An 18,884-nucleotide genomic window follows, 5' to 3' on the forward strand; every position below is an offset into this window, starting at 1 on the left:
GGGCTCGTCCGGGATTTGAACCCGGGACCTCTCGCACCCTAAGCGAGAATCATACCCCTAGACCAACGAGCCATGACGCACATCACCTCTATCACAGATCAAGAATCTGTATGCTCTTAGGGTATCTTTTTTATGTGTAAAGGAACAGTTCATACGTTTTACATTTATGTGAAGGATGACATCGAGTTTGTGGACACCCATGCTAAATACTATATTGTATTATATAGTTAAAACACTTTGAAGAAAAGATATATTGAATTGTGAGATTCTACAGGAGCAATTTAGGGGTTAAGTATCTTGCCCAAGGACACTTCAACGTGTTGACTGAAGGGGAGGGATTGAACCCTGACTGAAGATAGACTGAGAGCTGAGCTGAGAGTATTTACTCATGTTGGATTTGGTAGATTGATAGGGAAGAGGGTTCCTTAGAATACCAAGAGTTTTGAAGGGCTCGTCCGGGATTTGAACCCGGGACCTCTCGCACCCAAAGCGAGAATCATACCCCTAGACCAACGAGCCATGAGGAGTATCACTTATTGTCTCAAACCACGAATGAGTCTTGGTTTTTAATTGCACCTCCAGGTCAAACGTTTCTTTTTTTCTTCTTCTACAAGTGTTTTGCATCTGGTCTGCATAAACTCTCCCTCTCTGGACTCCAAAGAGAGACACAAAAGTTTACGATGGTGGTAAATGTAACAAGGAAAACTTAAAGTTTTTGGACGGACTGGACTCCTTTCCCACTTCATAAAACAGACTCTAAACCCTTCAGATGCAGATGCGTCCAGTCCAGCGGGTAGCAGCATCAGAGGAGGCTTTAGTGACTTTGAGTTGCTTTCCAGCTAGAAAAACTGTCCCTAATGTCGGCCATTTAGACAAACGGTTTCCTCCAAAGTGTCTTGCAGCACTCTGGGAATGAACCAACTGAACTCTGTCTGTGTTGGTGCCTCGCTCTCACCACTTAGAGACCACAGTCATGTTATTGTGGGATTGTAACCACAGCAGGACATCCACACAGTTTGTCTCTTTTGCCTTCCTATCAGCCTTTACAATTTCCTCTCCAGAACAAAACACATATCTTAACTTTAACAGAGCTCTGCAGCCATGTATGCTGAGTGTAAACTGGGTGTGTCACTATTACATGTGAGTGATCGTTCTGTTTTTGGCAGCATTGAGTGTAAAGGATATTACTGGACCTTAACAGAGTCATGGGAAACCCCTTGTCTTCCTGCAGTCGTCATAAATTGAGTTCTTTATATGCATCTGGAGAAAGCTCTGAGTAAATCTCGGCAGCTGATTCTCTCCCTGACAGTCGACCTCATTTTTATCTGCCTGTAGCTTAGAAGAATAGCTGACATCCACAGAAATAATGACACTTAAAAAAGCCCACCACTTTCTAGCACAACATAATAATAGGTCTATGCAGATTGACTTAAGGGCGGAAAGTTCAGTACAATCCGAAACAAATCAGGAAGTGACTCAACGCATGTAAGAATGTAGGGATACTGAACAGAAAGTTTAGTCCTGTAGCTTATTTCCCTCCACTGACAAAATAGACATGATTTATTTTGACACATTACCCACTAAATGTGAAGACTTCCATGCTCTGAGGTATTCAGCTGGTAAAACGGTTGAGACAGCAAAAACATTTCTGGAGAAACGTCCTGAGGGCGGACTGACACAACGTTTATTAGCTGCTCAGTGCACATGTCAAACGTGTTTCTTTTTGATATCTGTCTGCAGGTTTGAGGGCTTTTTACTGCAATGCCTGCAAGCTTAAATCATAAATAAAAGGTACCACTGTGTCTCAAAGGCTATATCAAAACAATCGAATCGCCATATTAGAAGAAATGATTCTTGACACTTGACAAGCACTATTTTGACATAATTGTCCTTGCTAAATATAAAAAAAAGATTCAACTTTATTGTCATTGCACAGAGTACAAGTACTAGGACAACGAAATGCGGTCTCTGCATTTGACCCATCCTAGTGTTAGGAGCAGTGGGCTGCCATTATGTACGGCGCCCGGGGAGCAGTGTAGGTAACAAGTGTCTTGCTCAGGGACACCACGGTGGCACTTGGTCTTTCGGGGACTTGAACTGGTGACCTTCCAGTTCCTAGGCCAAGCCCCTATGGACTTCGCCACCACCATACTCCACTACAACTCGGGGGCAAGTATTGCACCTTCTGGTCCATAACATTTATTTAACACTCATTAATACTACCTACTTTTTATAAACACATGATCAACTTACTAATCTACCTTATCTCTGTGAAGTGTCTTAGAGTTTTTAAAAAAGCTCTATATAAATCAAATGTATTATTATTATTAGTATTTAACAAATATTCTATAATATTGTCATACTGTGAAAAGACTCATTCTGAAAACTTTAGACACTTGGAGTGCTTTTTGATTATTGTATTTCTGTACTGTTTTCAATTCGGGACTTTTACTGATGGAGGATTGCAAGATCACAGTATTTTACGTCTACTTAAATAAAGAATCCTGGTACGTTTTCCACCTCTTCTTCAACCTTTCTATTCTTTGCAATTATCTCCCGTCATTGATATGTGGGAACTCATTTTCTACACACTTGTCACAAGTAATTGTGCAAAGTGTTTTCCTGCTCTTTTCTTTTCTTTACAAAATCTCCAAACCCACTTTAAAGAATTTATTTCCTAATCCGTCTCAGGTTTCCGGTTGACATTTACAGAGTGACTCACAGATGTAAGTGATGAACTGTGATGCAGCAGCCAGTCAGTGTTGAAGGTCACACAAACTCTTGAGTCTTACTAAATATTTTCCATCTCAGAGTCTCAGTGAGCTCAGCTTCTTTTTTTTCTTTAAAGTGAAGTGGACTGAAGACACACCTCGAACTGTAAATGTATCTCCTGTGAAATATTTGAGGTTGCATTTGTGTTTTTGTCCATTTAATTAACTATAAACCCAGTCATGTTTGTCACCTTCATGATCACACACTACATTTTCGGTCAATATTCTAAAAATGTTTTCTAAAGAAGTTTAAAAACTCTCACTTTGCATCGATTGAAATAATGTGACTAGTGTTTCTATTTCAAATAAGGTATGAATATGGTTCAGTTGGCAACCCTAACCCTACCTGCTAACTAACCAACTAACCAACCATCGAACTTACCTACCTACCTACCTACCTACCTACCTACCTACCTACCTACCTACCTACCTACCTACCTACCTACCTACCTACCGACCGACCGACGGACCGACCGACCGACGGACCGACGAACCGACGGACCGACCGACCGACCGACCGACCGACCGACCGACCGACCGACCGACCGACCGACCGACCGACCGACCGACCGACCGACCGACCGACCGACCGACCGACCGACCGACCGACCGACCGACCGACCTACCTACCTACCTACCTACCTACCTACCTACTACCTACCTACCTACCTACCTACCTACCTACCTACCTACCTACCTACCTACCTACCTACCTACCTACCTACCTACCTACCTACCTACCTACCTACCTACCTACCTACCTACCTACCTACCTACCTACCTACCTACCTACCTACCTACCTACCTACCTACCTACCTACCTACCTACCTACCTACCTACCTACCTACCTACCTACCTACCTACCTACCTACCTACCTACCTACCTACCTACCTACCTACCTACCTACCTACCTACCTACCTACCTACCTACCTACCTACCTACCTACCTACCTACCTACCTACCTACCTACCTACCTACCTACCTACCTACCTACCTACCTACCTACCTACCTACCTACCTACCTACCTACCTACCTACCTACCTACCTACCTACCTACCTACCTACCTACCTACCTACCTACCTACCTACCTACCTACCTACCTACCTACCTACCTACCTACCTACCTACCTACCTACCTACCTACCAACCAACCAACCAACCAACCAACCAACCAACCAACCAACCCACGTAAGAAGAGTTTTCTATACTTAGAAATACATGTTTGTTCCAAATATAGGTTCTTAATAAATGTAAGAAGAGAGGTGTGAGGGTGTTGAGGGTAACAATAAGAAAGACTCTCTGGTATACGAACAAATGAAAAGAAGATTCCTGCGCTGAGTGTTTTCAATTACTTCAAAAACACTTGAGAAACAACGCATGGGACCCAGAAGTCTTCTTTTTATGTCTCTGGATGAGGAGTTTTAGGGTGACCGGCACAAAGCATGCAATCCTCGTCAGTCTAGGAGAAAACAAAAGAACGATTCCAGACGTAATGTGACGTAAAAGGCCCCGCAGAACGCCCTGATAAGACAGCGGTGGGAGGCTGTGGTCTGCAGACTCATTAAGGGTCTTTACGAGTCCAGGAGAAGCTTTTCATGCTCCTGACTCAGGCGTCTACTGCTGCGTTCCCATGTCATGCTTTAAATAAAAAAACCCTCTTCTTCTTCTTATCTGCAGCCGTCTAAGGCGAGGTGAGATTGAGTCAGAGCAGCAGGGATCGTCTAACACCGCCGTTACTGTTTGAGATACAGTGTGCAGCTTTCCTCTCAGGATTCCATGTTGCAATGTGTGTTTACAATCAGCAGCCTGCACACAATCCCTTCACACATTCTTCACATTAATGGCAGTTTTTTCCCCAAATTAATCTGATTAATTAAATGTTTGTTCCACTTCACAGTTCCCCACTTGTGCATAACTCTGCAAAGCCTCGCCCAACTCCCAAATAGTCCTGCCTCAGTTTGGGAGCCACTGCACAAGATTAGAAGTTGGCTAAATTTGGCTGAAAATATAATGTCTTTTCAGATAACTAGATTTAACAACTGTTTGTGTAAAGGGCTGCGAACAAGCTGGGGTCACTTGTGAAAAAACAGTCTAAGTGAAGCTCATTATGCATAGAAACATACCAAAAAGATCCAAAGGCCAGGAGCTAGGATGAAGCGACTGAGGAGGCTTTTAAAAATTGCACAAATGGCATTTCTTATTCAGTGAAATTCATTGACATGTGAACCTCAGACAGTAATTAACAACGACATTGTGGTCATTTCCTCTTGATTGATCATTGAAAATGATTAGGTTTGCCTGGAGCAAAAAAGGACCAAAACCTTCCTGAAAATGATTTCAGTTTCATTAAAATGAAAGACTCTGAAGTTACTTCCTCAGCAGTGGAGAATTAAAACATGTTTTGCACTACATGATTAAACAGTGAAAGTATAAATGTGTGTGTTGGTGCGGAAACCATGTTGACAGCTGACACAGGAGTTTGTCTTCCTGCTGCCTCTTACTTCCACTTGTCAGTCATTCACACCCCTGTATCTGAACTGTGATAACCACAACACACCAGGCGCCACACCACTACACTACACTGTGTGTGTGTGTGTGTGTGTGTGTGTGTGTGTGTGTGTGTGTGTGTGTGTGTGTGTGTGTGTGTGTGTGAGAGAGAGAGAGGGAATGTGTGTAATTGACTTGTGTAAAGGTAACCCCGCCGTTTAAACCTGTGTGAGATGTTCCCAATAAGCTTTACTTTAAAATGCAAACTTGTCTGACACTTTCTCCTTTTCAAAATAAAAGCCCTTGACCTTTACACAGAATCGCTGCCAACCAGAGAGCATTTTGCTAAGAGACAACTCAACAAAATAGCCATGTTGACGTGAAAGGCAAATAAGGCGGAGGCCGTTATATAAAAGTTTCTCTGTACTAAACTACATCAGTAAGTATTAACATCTGCTTCTGATCTATAATATTACTGCTTTATTCTGCCTTTTCACTGAGATAAAATGACGATTCTTCGGGTTGTTTCTCGCTTCAGATCGTAACGTAAGCGAGGCTGCTATTGGTGAGTATGTTGCTAACTAGATATAAACAAGCAGATGGGTCTTCTTGATTATACTGTATGAATATCTGATACAACTTATTATATAGCTCTCTTTGTTGTGAAGTATGGAAACAAATGCAATGTGTCCTGTCCTGTCGAAGCTCTGAGGGAACCATAAACACATCTGTCAGCAGCACTAACAAAAAAAAGACCCAAGGCAATGCATGTTTTTTTTCAGTTTTTGTATCCACATGTTTGAATGCACTAATTGACGTTGCTTGGAACTAAAGCATCAGCTCAACAAACAACAACAAAAGCAATGCAGTGTACATGACAGGATCTTCTGCAGTTACCCCACATAATGGAGTAAAATATATGACAGATTAAAGGAAATTATGAGCTTGGTTGAAACGCATTTCCATTCATTTAACAAATTGAATGGAGTGATCAAGTTATGGGCCTGGGGGTTATTAACAATTGACAGCATCCTCTGATGGACTTCCATCACATTACAGCTGCCACCTCTATGCTAACCTTCAGAAATCAATAACCAGCTCCTCTGCTGCCTTTCATTGCCGCCCCGCTGGGAATGCCGCTCTGTGTTCAGCAGCACGGCTTTTCATTACGATCAAGTGATGCCAGCTGCCTGCTTTAGATGTATCGGAAAACCTGGACAGATAAAAACCAAAGGGCTCCGCATGGCTGCTGTTGAGAGATGAAACACCCTTTAATGATAGCATCTGACTCAGGTGAAGTGGAGCCACACTGCTTGAGTTAGCAGTAAAAGCTAAAACCACTAGATTAAAGCAACAAAAGACCAGATAAATGTTTGAAAAATGTGTTCAATTTCTGAGTTTATTTTGACATGCATCAACAACTACTATTAGCTTGCTAACTAGCCAGCTAGCTATTAGCTAGGCGAGAGGATATTTCAATACCTGAGCCCAGTGTCCAGAGAGAAATAAGTTCAGGGCTTAGGGTTACAGAAAAGTAGTTTGTTATGTATTTAAAGCTGTGGACAAAAGCCAAATGACTCAGTGATGTAGCGTTGGGTAACATAACGTAAGATAATTATAGTTTTGGTTTCTCTCAGGCACAAACGCCTATCCTCTGTGTTAAGGGTGTTTGTTCAACCCATCCACCACCAATCCCTCCCACTTCTTGTGGATTTGTATGCTTTTAATACCATGTCTGTTGCTCTACGCGTCAAATAATACTGCAGATGAGTATATTTTGGAGTTAGTCAAAAGCCTAGTTATTAAGACATTGACAGTCACTGCAGCCTGTGAGAAAGACTAGGCTAGAATCAGTAACAAGTTCATGTTGTTAGTTTAGCCAACAATCAGTTTGTTAATTAGATCAAGACAATCTAAATAAACTTAAAATCACTTTAATAGAAAAAGTCAAATGACACACGTTCTCTATAAGGACTTAAACACCTTTTTAATTGAAATGTTAAATTAGCATTTAGCTCAAAGCTGCCGGTGCACAGTCGTTGCATCATGTCGAGGAGGAGGAGAGCTTTCCATTCACTTTGCCGCCAGGTATCTGCAGTGATCAAACGGCTTTTAAAAACAGGGTAGCTTTGTAATTACGTTGCAGTTTGCACTGTCAGCTCTTTGAAGCCCACGGTCCGTTGTGCCCCCCCCCAAGGGCATTATGGGAGGACTGTAAACTTCACAGCTTTATGGGCTTTTCCTCTGAAATGCACAGTGATCCGGGCAGGAGTAGAGACGATACACACGGTATTAAAATAATACCGGTACCTGATGATCGTTATTGAGTATTGACGAAACAGAAAATCCGGCCTTTTGAAGATCACCTTCGTGCCGCTTCTCTGTCATCACTGAAGACTGATTTCTATCATCTATCATGTAAGCTGTTTTTCTTTTCTTTTGTGTCAGGTAAGGATTAAACTGTGGATTCATCAACATTATTAATCCTTATAGGTGTTGTTATTTCAAGGGATTTTCCTGGATTTTACTCCAAAGCCTCCCATAACTGGAGCTCATAATTCCCAGCTTTGTACTGGATCATGCAAAATAAACTTGGATTGCTCATGGGGTGTGAAGGAGAGTTGCACCTGAAGCAATAATCACACCCGTAAAGCAATTGCCAAGACTGTGTGTATATTTTGCACTAAGATACTGACTACAATAGTGTGTTTATGAGCAAGTGTCATGGCCAATCCCAGAATTCCCTTGGGTAAACTCTGGTCTAAACGGGTCAAAGTGAGTCATCTTCCTGTCTGTTGATATGAAATCCTTTGAGAATGATTGACCTTTTCAGAATGCAACTTTATGCCGCTGCAAAGACTCTCGACGGGATGGTTTGAATAGAATTGGAATATAATAATTGCATTATTCCAAGAAATAAACAAATCCAAAGAACGAAGGAAGTATTCCACAATTTGATTATGACACATTTATCTCCCTCTTGGATTTGTGAGAAAATGTTTAGGAAACCACAGAACAGAACAGGCTGCCGCTCTCTATTCATACAGGTGGAAAAAATGAAAGTATCAAGGATGATTGAATTTTTCCAACTAATGAAGAGTGAGAGACTTGTTGCAGACATGAAGTGCACTTTTATAAAGCTGGGGAACATGAGAGACAGATTATAAACTAATGATCAAAACTGAAGCTGCAGAGTTCAAGCCTTTAAATTGCCAGTATTGGTTTGCTTAAAGGTAACAAAATCCACCTAGTAGCACCAAATGAACACATTGAATCTTGGGAAATCTTGTTGGTATAGAGGTTTATTCTTGGTAATGCAGCAGTGTGGTCTTCAGGGATTGCCAAGAAAGGATATGAAATATTACAAATCTAGTTCCCAAATTGTTATCCTTATAATTAAGTGGTTCATCCTCTGGGAACCATTCATTAAAAGTGATGGAATTTGAGTTAGTAGTTCAAGTCCAAATGTAGGATCTTGTTCTGGACCAAAGCGTCTAACTTAGCAGCATCCAAGTCAACAAAAAAGCAACAAACATTGAGACAATGAGGAATGGGGCGGGGGTCTTTGCAGCCGCATGGATCGGCCTGCTGAATAATTTAAAGTCTCTTCAGACAATAACGGCTCTATTCTCCTCTCGGGGGACCGGTGTAGTGATGCCAGGACCAACCCCCCTGTCATTACACTGTTTGCTGTTGTCGTGGAAAAAACCACCTAACTGCAATATTGTGGTTTCACTTTTTCCCTCCTTCAGAATAAAAGCTGACATGATCGCTGATGTGCTGACTGAGTTGCACGACACTTATTGGGCCCTTGGAACGTCTCGAAAATCCCACTGCCATGACGGTTTGAAAAATGCATTAAAGTCAATGAGAAAATAAGTATGATTTCCGTCATTGTTTGTGGACTGTACTCATGCAGCTGAATGAAGTTATGTGAGGAGATTGAACAATTTAAAATGATCGAGAGTTGTTTTGTTGGGATCGTTGCCAGCACCCCCCTTACCCCACCCAATATCATTGGCTCCATTCCCAGGCCTTGTCTCAGCCCTGAAATACATTTCTATCATGCAGGAATGCTGCTGCTACGGGACCCCCCCAAACAATCTCCTCACATTATAGTAAGAGATTGGCTGCGGGACAACTGAGGGATGCCCCATGTCACTTCTCAGAAAGGAAAAATGTGATGAAGACTCATCAGTTAAAGGTGAAAATGCTTTCTGAAGACATGTTGTTTAGTTGTGGGCTTCAAAATCTGAGCTCTAAAATGCAAAACATGATTTATGTGGCGCTTTTTTCCACCACAGTCTGTATGAAACATAGTTTATGAGCTTGGGAATGTCTGAAGAGTGTGGTTACGCTATCGATTCACAGATTGTTGTTTTTCTTTCCCTTATTGTTCCACTCTTTACTTAATCACGCGTTTAAAAAAACTGCCAGAGAAGATTATTTTCATAAAACGACTGAATCATCGCACATGAACTTTTCTCTGGAGTATTTGTTCCAAAATTGGAAAAATATACCCACAAAATACTTGAGTTCTTAATCGTTGGTCTTGTGACTGAGGATGTTTCAGGACAAGAGACGGGCGATCGTTTTTCTCCTCTGCTTTTCTTTCCCTCCTCAGTTTAAGGCTCTCAAACATTGTCTGAGGTTTAAATGTAAATGTACACACAGTGTCGTGTGTAATGTTTTAGAAATGTGTCTGAATCAGGCCAACCAGGAAACAGCTGTGTGTGTTTCTCCAGCTTTTAGGGTGTTGTCTCAAAACTAAGATTTACACTCATTCTTCGTGTTTAAGCATATCTCATTTCATAAAGGGAGTGATTTAATCAGCATATTTGTTTTATATGTAATGTGCTCATAAACTAAAACAAAGGATTGCACGCTAAGCATTGTCTTGTCTCTCTGTAGACATGCTACAAAGCGAGTCAACAAATGATGGGAACGAATATTAGTCAGTTTTAAAAAAGATCCAGAATGCAGCTGCACAATCGAAGAAGTTATAACGTATAGCAACTTTACCGATGTCTCTACCGGTTCATGCAAGAACTGGTTTGAAAATCAATTCAAAAGTGTAATGAATACGTTTGTAGACACTTCATACTAAAGTTAAACTTGAACCGGATCAATGAGGAACTCATAGCAAAATGCAAACCAAAAATAAAAGGGCACACATAATAAAAATGTAGATTTCTACAAAACACTCGAAATATTTTACTCATTTTCATTTCATGCTAAATTGAGAATACTTTGTTGATCTAAGGGGGAATTGATGTTCGTGCTCCATTAAAATATATATATATATATATATATAATAAAATAAGGATATAAACGTACAGGAAACTTAACAAAAACTTTGTGCAAAAGTTTTAAATAGTAGCAACAAAAAAGTTACAACAGGCTGCATGCACAGCTACTTCTACTCCAAATGTTGGTCTACAAAATGTAGATGTGTGCTCCTTTCTCATGGAATACTAGATAGGTTCATCTCTTCAGACCAAATCCTGTAAATAGGATCTGGGAAAATAAAATCACTCTTATTTCTGAGACCACAACCTGTGACGAGGGGACACAAATACTGAACATATTAGAGACACGCTTTAACGATCACAATGCAAACCACTTTGGAACCAAGGATCTGCTAGTGTACAGAATATTCCATCCAGAGTAGATATTTAGTCCAAGTCCTCGACCCACATAAATTAGAAAGTCAGTCAAACAAGAGAGCAGTCCTCTTTCTCTCTCCTATGTAGCTCTGACATTTTCAAACCCAATGTCCCCCTCTGAGTTTTATTTTCCCCTGGATGTCAACACACTCGCCTCTTAAGTGATTGTCTGTGACACACATTATGAAGTGTGTGTGTGTGTGTGTGTGTATGTGTGTGTGTGTGTGTGTGTGTGTGTGTGTGTGTGTGTGTGTGTGTGTGTGTGTGTGTGTGTGTGTGTGTGTGTGTGTGTGTGTGTGTGTGTGTGTGTGAGCTATGAAGTAGCCAAACATCTGGAGCTAATTAGCAGAGCTCGCTGCAGACGACCCTGTTCACTCGGCTCTGAGTCTCTCTTTTTTCCTGGTGAAAGTAGTTGGTGATGTTTCTCCTAGCATCAGCAGTGATGCAGTGTGAAGGAATCTGGAAGTTTAAATAGGTTGTAAACTCTGAAAGGCAGACATTAAATGCCTTATTTACTCCAGATAAAAGTTGAATTAAAATAAACCCCATAAAAACTAAAATAGACTTTGAAAATAAGACTCTTTATTCTAATTCAACTCGTTTTAATCAAGCTGTCTTTTTGACATTTATCTGTTATGATCCGTTTTAGTTTTCCTAGTTTTATTTTCTCATATCAAGATCTGACTTTGTTTTCCTGTTTTATTTTGAAAAGTGTTCGCCCCCCAGTGTTCACTTCCTGTCTCTGTTTTTTTCCCTCCTGTTTGATCACCTGTTTGTGTTCACCAGTGTTTCTCCTCCCTCCCCACCTGTGTGTTGTTCTGGTGATTAGTCTTGTGTGCATTTAAGTTCTGTTTTTTCTTTCAGATTGTGTCAGAGTCTTGATGTTGGACGTTTATTTTCAGAGAGAGCGAGAGATTGTGTTTTGGTTTTGTGCCTTGTTTTGCTGGGACAGAATCACAATCAGGAGCTTTAAGATTGCCAATAGGGGAGTGAACTAACCTAACTTGAAGGGCAAGGAAATACTAAAAGAACACAGAATATATGGTTTAATATCTTAAGTCAGAACAAGATTTTGATATAATGAATAAAAAACATGTAGTGTAGTTCAGCAGCTTTTGCTTTGACTTTTGGTTTTATTGCCAAAACCTTCGCTAGCCATTTTGCATATTTGAAATCTTTGGGTACGGTTGAATTGTCCAAAAATCAGCTCCTCATCTATTCTTATGCACTATTCCTTGAACTCACAGGGTTAAGGAATAGTGGAGAGGAGAATCCAAAAGTACTTAAGAAAAGAGACTGCGGTGCTTTGAGAATCCGACTGCACTTACACTATCCCACGTAATTATGATGCGCCAGCGGTCGTAATAAATGTGCATCTGCTGTGGGGGAACTACAGTTCTCTGTACAGGACTGCTGTAAGCGCACCTAGAGACTTTGCACCATGCATAGATTTTTTCCTTTCCTTTCGTAAAGGAAGGTCCGATGTTTCCTAAGCTAAAGGAGGTTATAAAGGAAGTTTCAAAGCCCCTTTTCATTGAGAATTTGAACAGCTCTTATTATGGTGGCCACACTCGGGTACTTCCGGGTCATTTCACTCCGTTAGGAACCTTCCTACGCTAAACTGACCGTTCGACCTTTGAGTCAATAACTCTTTGGATGAATCTCTATTACTGTTGTGTTTTTGTTGTTGTTATGAAGCAGGTATTCTCAGCTTTTATGTCTTTCTGTTATTGCTTTCTGTCTCTTGAGAGGATAAATCATGTCCTGATGTACCGGAGAGAATCAGGCGGTTGCCAGATGTCTATAGAAAACCACACACGTGATGGATGATAGTCTGCAACAAGGTCTTTTCAAAGGGCATTCTGGGAAATGTACGAAAGCGGAGTAAAGGTAGACAAGACAGGGTGAAGGAAGGTTTATTTACAAGATAATAAATGTTTTTTAATCCCTAAAAAAACACATTATAGAATATATCATCCCTGTGGTTAAGTAAGATGCCTTGCTGCAGGGCACCTCGGCAGCAGCAGACGTTAAACACTGAGCCCGTCTGTGTTGTGTTCAGGTTATTCTTGTGTTAGACTGTCTGCGGCTCTCGGTTCCCACGCAGTCATCCATCATGTGATTCCTAACGATGGGAACGCCGAGACACAGAGAGAGCTTGTGTCTGCGGCCTCAGTGCATTCTGGGAAAGATACGCATCCTTAGGAAGGACAGAAGGTTGATTCTCCCCTTTTTATTAGGTTAACATTTTTATCCCTCCACTTATCTCAACATACTGGAGGAGTCAGGGAGGTGTGTGTGTTGCCTTAAAGACTCAGATTCATGAAACCAAATGACTCTCATTCATCATGTCAGTCATTTCGCCCATTTTGTCGTCTTCTCCTCGGGTTTGAAGGCGGATAATTGTGGTTATCTGATGTTTAAGATCCTCTCCAGTCATTCATGTTAACACCTGAAACTCTGTCAGGACATGTAGCTCATTTCATTCACGCCTGTCTAAGACAGTTAGGATGATAATCTATAGTCAGTATCGAGTTGGAAATGTGTCAACATTTAAGAATTCCTCATCATAAGAGAAGAAAGACTAGGGCAGCACTTGAATATGACTTATTATAATATATAATATTGTTATAAGGACACTTTAGACAACACACCATCTAAATCCCTTAACTTAAAGGGTCCCTTCAGATTCATATTTGTATGTAGTGTTTCTCCTGGGACATGTCTCTTGCTTTAATGTTCAAAGAGCTCTTTATTTTTCTCATGCTGCCTGTGCTGCAGCACCTCTTTTCACCCTCTGTCTGAAACCAGAGCCCAGTCTGCTCTGAAAGGGTTGGTCAACTGCTTATAGATGTCCTGCCCCTTAGCCTATGATGTACAATGTGTTGGAGCGCTAGCCAATAACAGTGAGAGTGTTACACAGAGATGTCACTATGGAGTCCAATGGAGGCGTTTCAGGCAGAGTGTGTGGGAGAGAGAAACTCCCTCTGGAGGAACACAGGGATTTTAGCCTTTGCAGACCATTGACATGCACTAAAACCTGTATAACACACTACAGGAAAGGGAAAACCCCAAAAAGCATAATAGAGCCGTAAATTGAAAACCAGCATTTCAACCTCACTTTGGTCACTTAAATATAAATCAAAAGAAAATCCCTCTTATTTCTGCATTCAGCAAATAAAAGGGCTTAGGTTATTGAAAGCAAATAACCAGACAGTTGGTTTTGCTTGTTAAAAGTTATATATACCCACTAAGAAAAGCCACAGGTTGAAGGGACAGAGTAGGAGAATATTCCTCCCATGTCACCTTCTTGTGTGAACCCTGCATTTAATATTATTAATACATCTTCCGAAAGTCAATACTCATTCGATGCTACATGCTGAAACAAGGTTAGCCCATTTAGTTTGAAGTGTATTCATGTGCATCGTGCTGACAGACCCGCTTGTCTCTCTCTTGGCAGCTGTTACACATGCAATGTAACCACAGGTTCTTTCAGGAATATGGGCTTGTCTTTCCAGGGAAATGGCAGAACCACGTAAAGAAAGAGCCTGTGTTATCGTTGGGTGCATTGTGTACAGATTGGCCATCATGTTGGTTTATTGTGTGAGATAGTAATCAGTCAGTCAGGTCATAGCGTTTGATATTGTTACGGTAAACATGCAGATGCACTTAGTGGTAAAAAATGTTATCCCTGAATGAACCTAATAGTCAGATCATTGATGTAAAGAGAGGACACGATCACTCACTGGTTTTCCACCCGTCATCACTGACAGTTCACTAGCAATGAAGATCAAGACAGACTGATATTTAGGATTTAACCCAAAATCTGTGTAAAAATGATACACACTAAAACATTTAAATCTAAATTTAACAAACATTTTTGCTAAGAAATTGGTGAATATGTATGCTTAAGGTGTTTAATAATAATAATAATAATAATAATAATAATAATAATAATAATAATAATAATAATACATGTTATTTATATAGCGCTTTTCCTGGTGCTCAAAGTGCTTTACTAGTAAGGTAAAAAAAAATAACGACAAAAGTAAAAAAGGGCTAAGCTAGGTGGTGAGGGGTTAGGGGACTCGGAGTTGACCAAAAAAAAAAAAGATAAATGATAATAATGATAAAACCAAAAAAATGCGTTAATGGTGTATCCTTTTACACCATTAAGAAGAAGAAGAAGGAGGAGGAGGAGGAGGAGGAGAAGAAGAAGAAGAAGAAGAAGAAGAAGAAGAAGAAGAAGAAGAAGAAGAAGAAGAAGAAGAAGAAGAAGAAGAAGAAGAAGAAGAAGAAGAAGAAGAAGAAGAAGAAGAAGAAGAAGAAGAAGAAGAAGAAGAAGAAGAAGGAGAAGGAGAAGGAGAAGGAGAAGGAGAAGGAGAAGAAGAAGAAGGAGAATAATTTGAGTTGCTCCGACTCGTGGCCTCCTGCTGGGTGCTGACACAGATGCTGTCGGCCTGAATGTGTGCAGCCGTCTCAGTGTTTTCTTTATCTCAGAAAAAAGACGCTGCAGAAGAAACTGGTGAGCGAGTTTTGCCAAGTTTTTCCACGTCTCACGCTGAGTAAATTCCTGAAACGACTGCATCAAACCGCGAGAGTCAACATCAGCTGACCTGAAGCTGGTGGTGCGCAGAGAACAGCTTTTTACATTCACACACTCTGAGCTGTTTACATAATACATCTCTGTGTTTGAATCATATCAAGATCTATAATAGATTACATTCTCCCAGCATTTTAAATCTAAATCTGAATGGGATATATTTGAATTATCCTGAGGGGTAATTGTGTTTTGTTGTTCCATTTGAGAATTAAATAAACACAAATAAAATATTAAATATTATATAAACATAAAAAGTAAGAATTTGCAATAAAAAGATGAAATAAAATAGGATATTAAAGCATAGGAAATGAATGTTAAATGTCTAGAAAATATACATTAAAATAAAAACAACAATAATAATAAACATAAGAAGTTGCTCTGAAGTTAAGCTACTCTCAAATGTCTGTTCTTGAAAACGTTTACAGGCTGACCTATACAAAACTAAATAAGCAAACTGTCCCTCACAGGCCACCATACAATGATCAATGAGATTAGATATGCAAGAGGTTAGCAATATGAAGGGAACAGCTTCCAAAGCATACCATACTGCACGAAACCCCAAACCACCATTAGTCGTCCCTGTGCGTCTTCAGACCTGCAGCGAGTTTCCACTGAAGACAGAAACTTGCAAACACACGAATGTGGTGATGTTAGTGTGATTTGTCATGCTATAAGAATTACTCTTGAATTTCATTATCCTAGAGCAACTCAAAACATCATAAAACCTGAATAAAAGAATCATAAATCTAAAACGGAGCCTGTTTTACGACCACAGAGTACAAATGAAATCACTTTTACTCAAAATGCTCGTCTTCATGCTTCACGTGAAACCAGACTCCGACTACAAAGAAGTATTACACTTTCTCTATGTGAGTGTGTATTTCAGATTGTATTAAATAATCCGTTTAATTTGATCATGGCGGATGAAATTCATGAATTTGAAGTCTGTTAATTCATTCCAAAAAGGTTTTATTAACTTTCACATCCATCCTGTGGAGTTCAGACGACTTGTGTTAAGAGATTGTCCTTCATTCGTCAAAGATATTGTAAAAACATGTATTAGTTCTGTGTCAGTGTGAGTGTGTTCAATTAGTAGGCCACCAAAAATACTTGAGGTAGGATTAGAGACACAATTTAGCCCGTGGATTCATCTACAGAGTTTTAACTTTAGACATAATTCTGTGTATTTCTTCTTTTGATTCTCCCACATAAATGAGGACTTACATTAACGCTCTTAAAGCACTTTGAATTGCCTTGTGTTGAAAGCTGCTATATAAATAAATTGCCTTGCCTTGGCGGACGCTCTAAGTCACGCGTCTAATGAACAATCCCAAATATTTGAACAGTTTTTAAGCCTTTTGTTCACTTCCAAAAAGTTTACTTTGAGAGATTTCACCCCTTAGTTATGAAAAAGTAGCATTTGCCAAAGCACAGAAATACATTTTATAAACAGATCAATCCAGAACAAATGATATGTTACAAACAATCTGTGTTAAAAGTGAATTTCTCCCCAGCAGTCTCTCAAAGACACATCAGTGTTTATTTATCAGACCCGTAGAATAATAGGCTCTTTATTCAGATATTTACAGCCTCTATTCACAGGAATCTTCCCTCTGCTCTCAATAAAATCTATTGCCCTGAAGCCAGCTTATTAACTCTTTTATTTAAAGCTCATACTGGGTTTAAACTCACGTCCCAGTAAATCAAATGAGGGCTGCTGCTGTTTACGGAGCTGCTTAATTTCACAAAGCAAAGAGCAGCTTCTTCTAATTAAGTTTCCTTCAAACAAACGGAGGACCGAGAGGGATCTATCAGCAAACAGAGGGAAGAGGTACTGCAGTCTGCATTAGTTTTTACTGCTGTCACATCAGGATTAGAGCTCAGGACGGGTCATCTCTCAATGAATATATCAGGAATAGTGCTGAAACCAAAAGGATGCCTTTTATAATGTCTCAGAATGAGGAAAATGAACACCTTTTTATTCAACAAAGACATACACAGACTCTACTTACACCAGAGTTCCTGATATCCTTTTAACACATATCTGCAATGCTGTGCACACACACACACACACACACACACACACACACACACACACACACACACACACACACACACACACACACACACACACACACACACACACACACACACACAGCATTAATAAATTAGAGGCAATAATTAAGATGCATCATGGTTTCTGCACATAGAGGACATTAACTCGTTTTCCCGGGTCTTGTTTTTGGTTGTAATGATGTTGAAAGGGTGTCAAAATAAACTGCACACTAGGTTATTCTCCTAAAAATGTATATTAATTTGCCACCATGACATTGGAGCTTATCTTAAGACGCTTGAAACGTCACTGGTGGTAATTATATCAAGTTCATGTGGGCATTAATTTGTGAGCATACTTTATTTTTTACATGTTTTACATTGTCTTATTTCCCTTTATTTAGATACACTTTGATTTATAAGTGCTCATTTTTTGTATTATTTTTGTCTATCAACTCTAATTTTATCTATGTGGAAGAGTATGTTTTATTCCATACTGAGCATGTGTTGTGACCTTTGGCCAGTGGTGTACATATACTCAATTACTCTACTGAAGTACAATTTTAAGATACTAATACTTGACTTGAGTATAAGATATAAGTATGAGATATACTCTGCCTTTGACCTTGGACCTTTTTCCAATTGTAATTTGGGAGGTAAATGCCATCGAGCTTTTTCCTCCCTGTATGTTTTTCTGGGTAGGACAGTAGTTGTAGTATAAACCCACATTATGAGGAATGAATAAGCTCTGCTCCTCCTTCTGTGTGAAATCTTCCCACTCTCTTTTCTGTCTCTGACCTACGGGTCAACGGCGTGGGGAGGAAGCCAGTGTTTCGAAACAAACTCTTCGGAACAACCACAAAGATTCATCAGCAGCCAGCGGCTCTGCTCTGCTGCTTCACCAGGATGACTCGTCGTTTTCACCACAGAAAGATTCCCTTTTCAGTTTGTCGGGTCAAAACTAACGGAGATATTTCAAATTACATACTATTCTATCTACAAACAAAAGTGTGTGTGTATGAAAGCCTGATACATATTCCTCCTTTGTGCCATAAAGCTCCAGCGTTGTCCAAAAAATGCACAGCTGAGTGAAAATAACAAAAAACGATCCATATATTTCTTTAATTTAATAGACAAATTATTATTGGAGCTCATTTTTATAATTATTATTATTTATTTATGTTTAAATAATTTGCTATTTTTTATTTTATTTAATTTTTTGCAGTTTCTTTTTTCTCCTTTCAGTGTTTCATTCACAAAAGAAATCATAATAAATCCTTGGATGAAAGGCATAAGACAC

The 18,884-nt window shown here is 39.9% G+C and overlaps 2 non-coding genes across 2 annotated transcripts; both read right to left on the bottom strand.

Moving 5' to 3' along the window:
* On the bottom strand, window positions 1-72 carry trnap-agg (transfer RNA proline (anticodon AGG)). Its single transcript has one exon. It is a non-coding gene; the product is annotated as a tRNA-Pro (tRNA).
* A 375-nt stretch (window positions 73-447) lies between these two features.
* trnap-ugg (transfer RNA proline (anticodon UGG)) lies at window positions 448-519 on the bottom strand. Its single transcript has one exon. It is a non-coding gene; the product is annotated as a tRNA-Pro (tRNA).
* Between the last annotated feature and the right edge of the window lie 18,365 nt (window positions 520-18,884).

This window comes from Eleginops maclovinus, chromosome 5, assembly GCF_036324505.1.
Source record: "Eleginops maclovinus isolate JMC-PN-2008 ecotype Puerto Natales chromosome 5, JC_Emac_rtc_rv5, whole genome shotgun sequence".
NCBI classification, from domain to species: domain Eukaryota; kingdom Metazoa; phylum Chordata; class Actinopteri; order Perciformes; family Eleginopidae; genus Eleginops; species Eleginops maclovinus.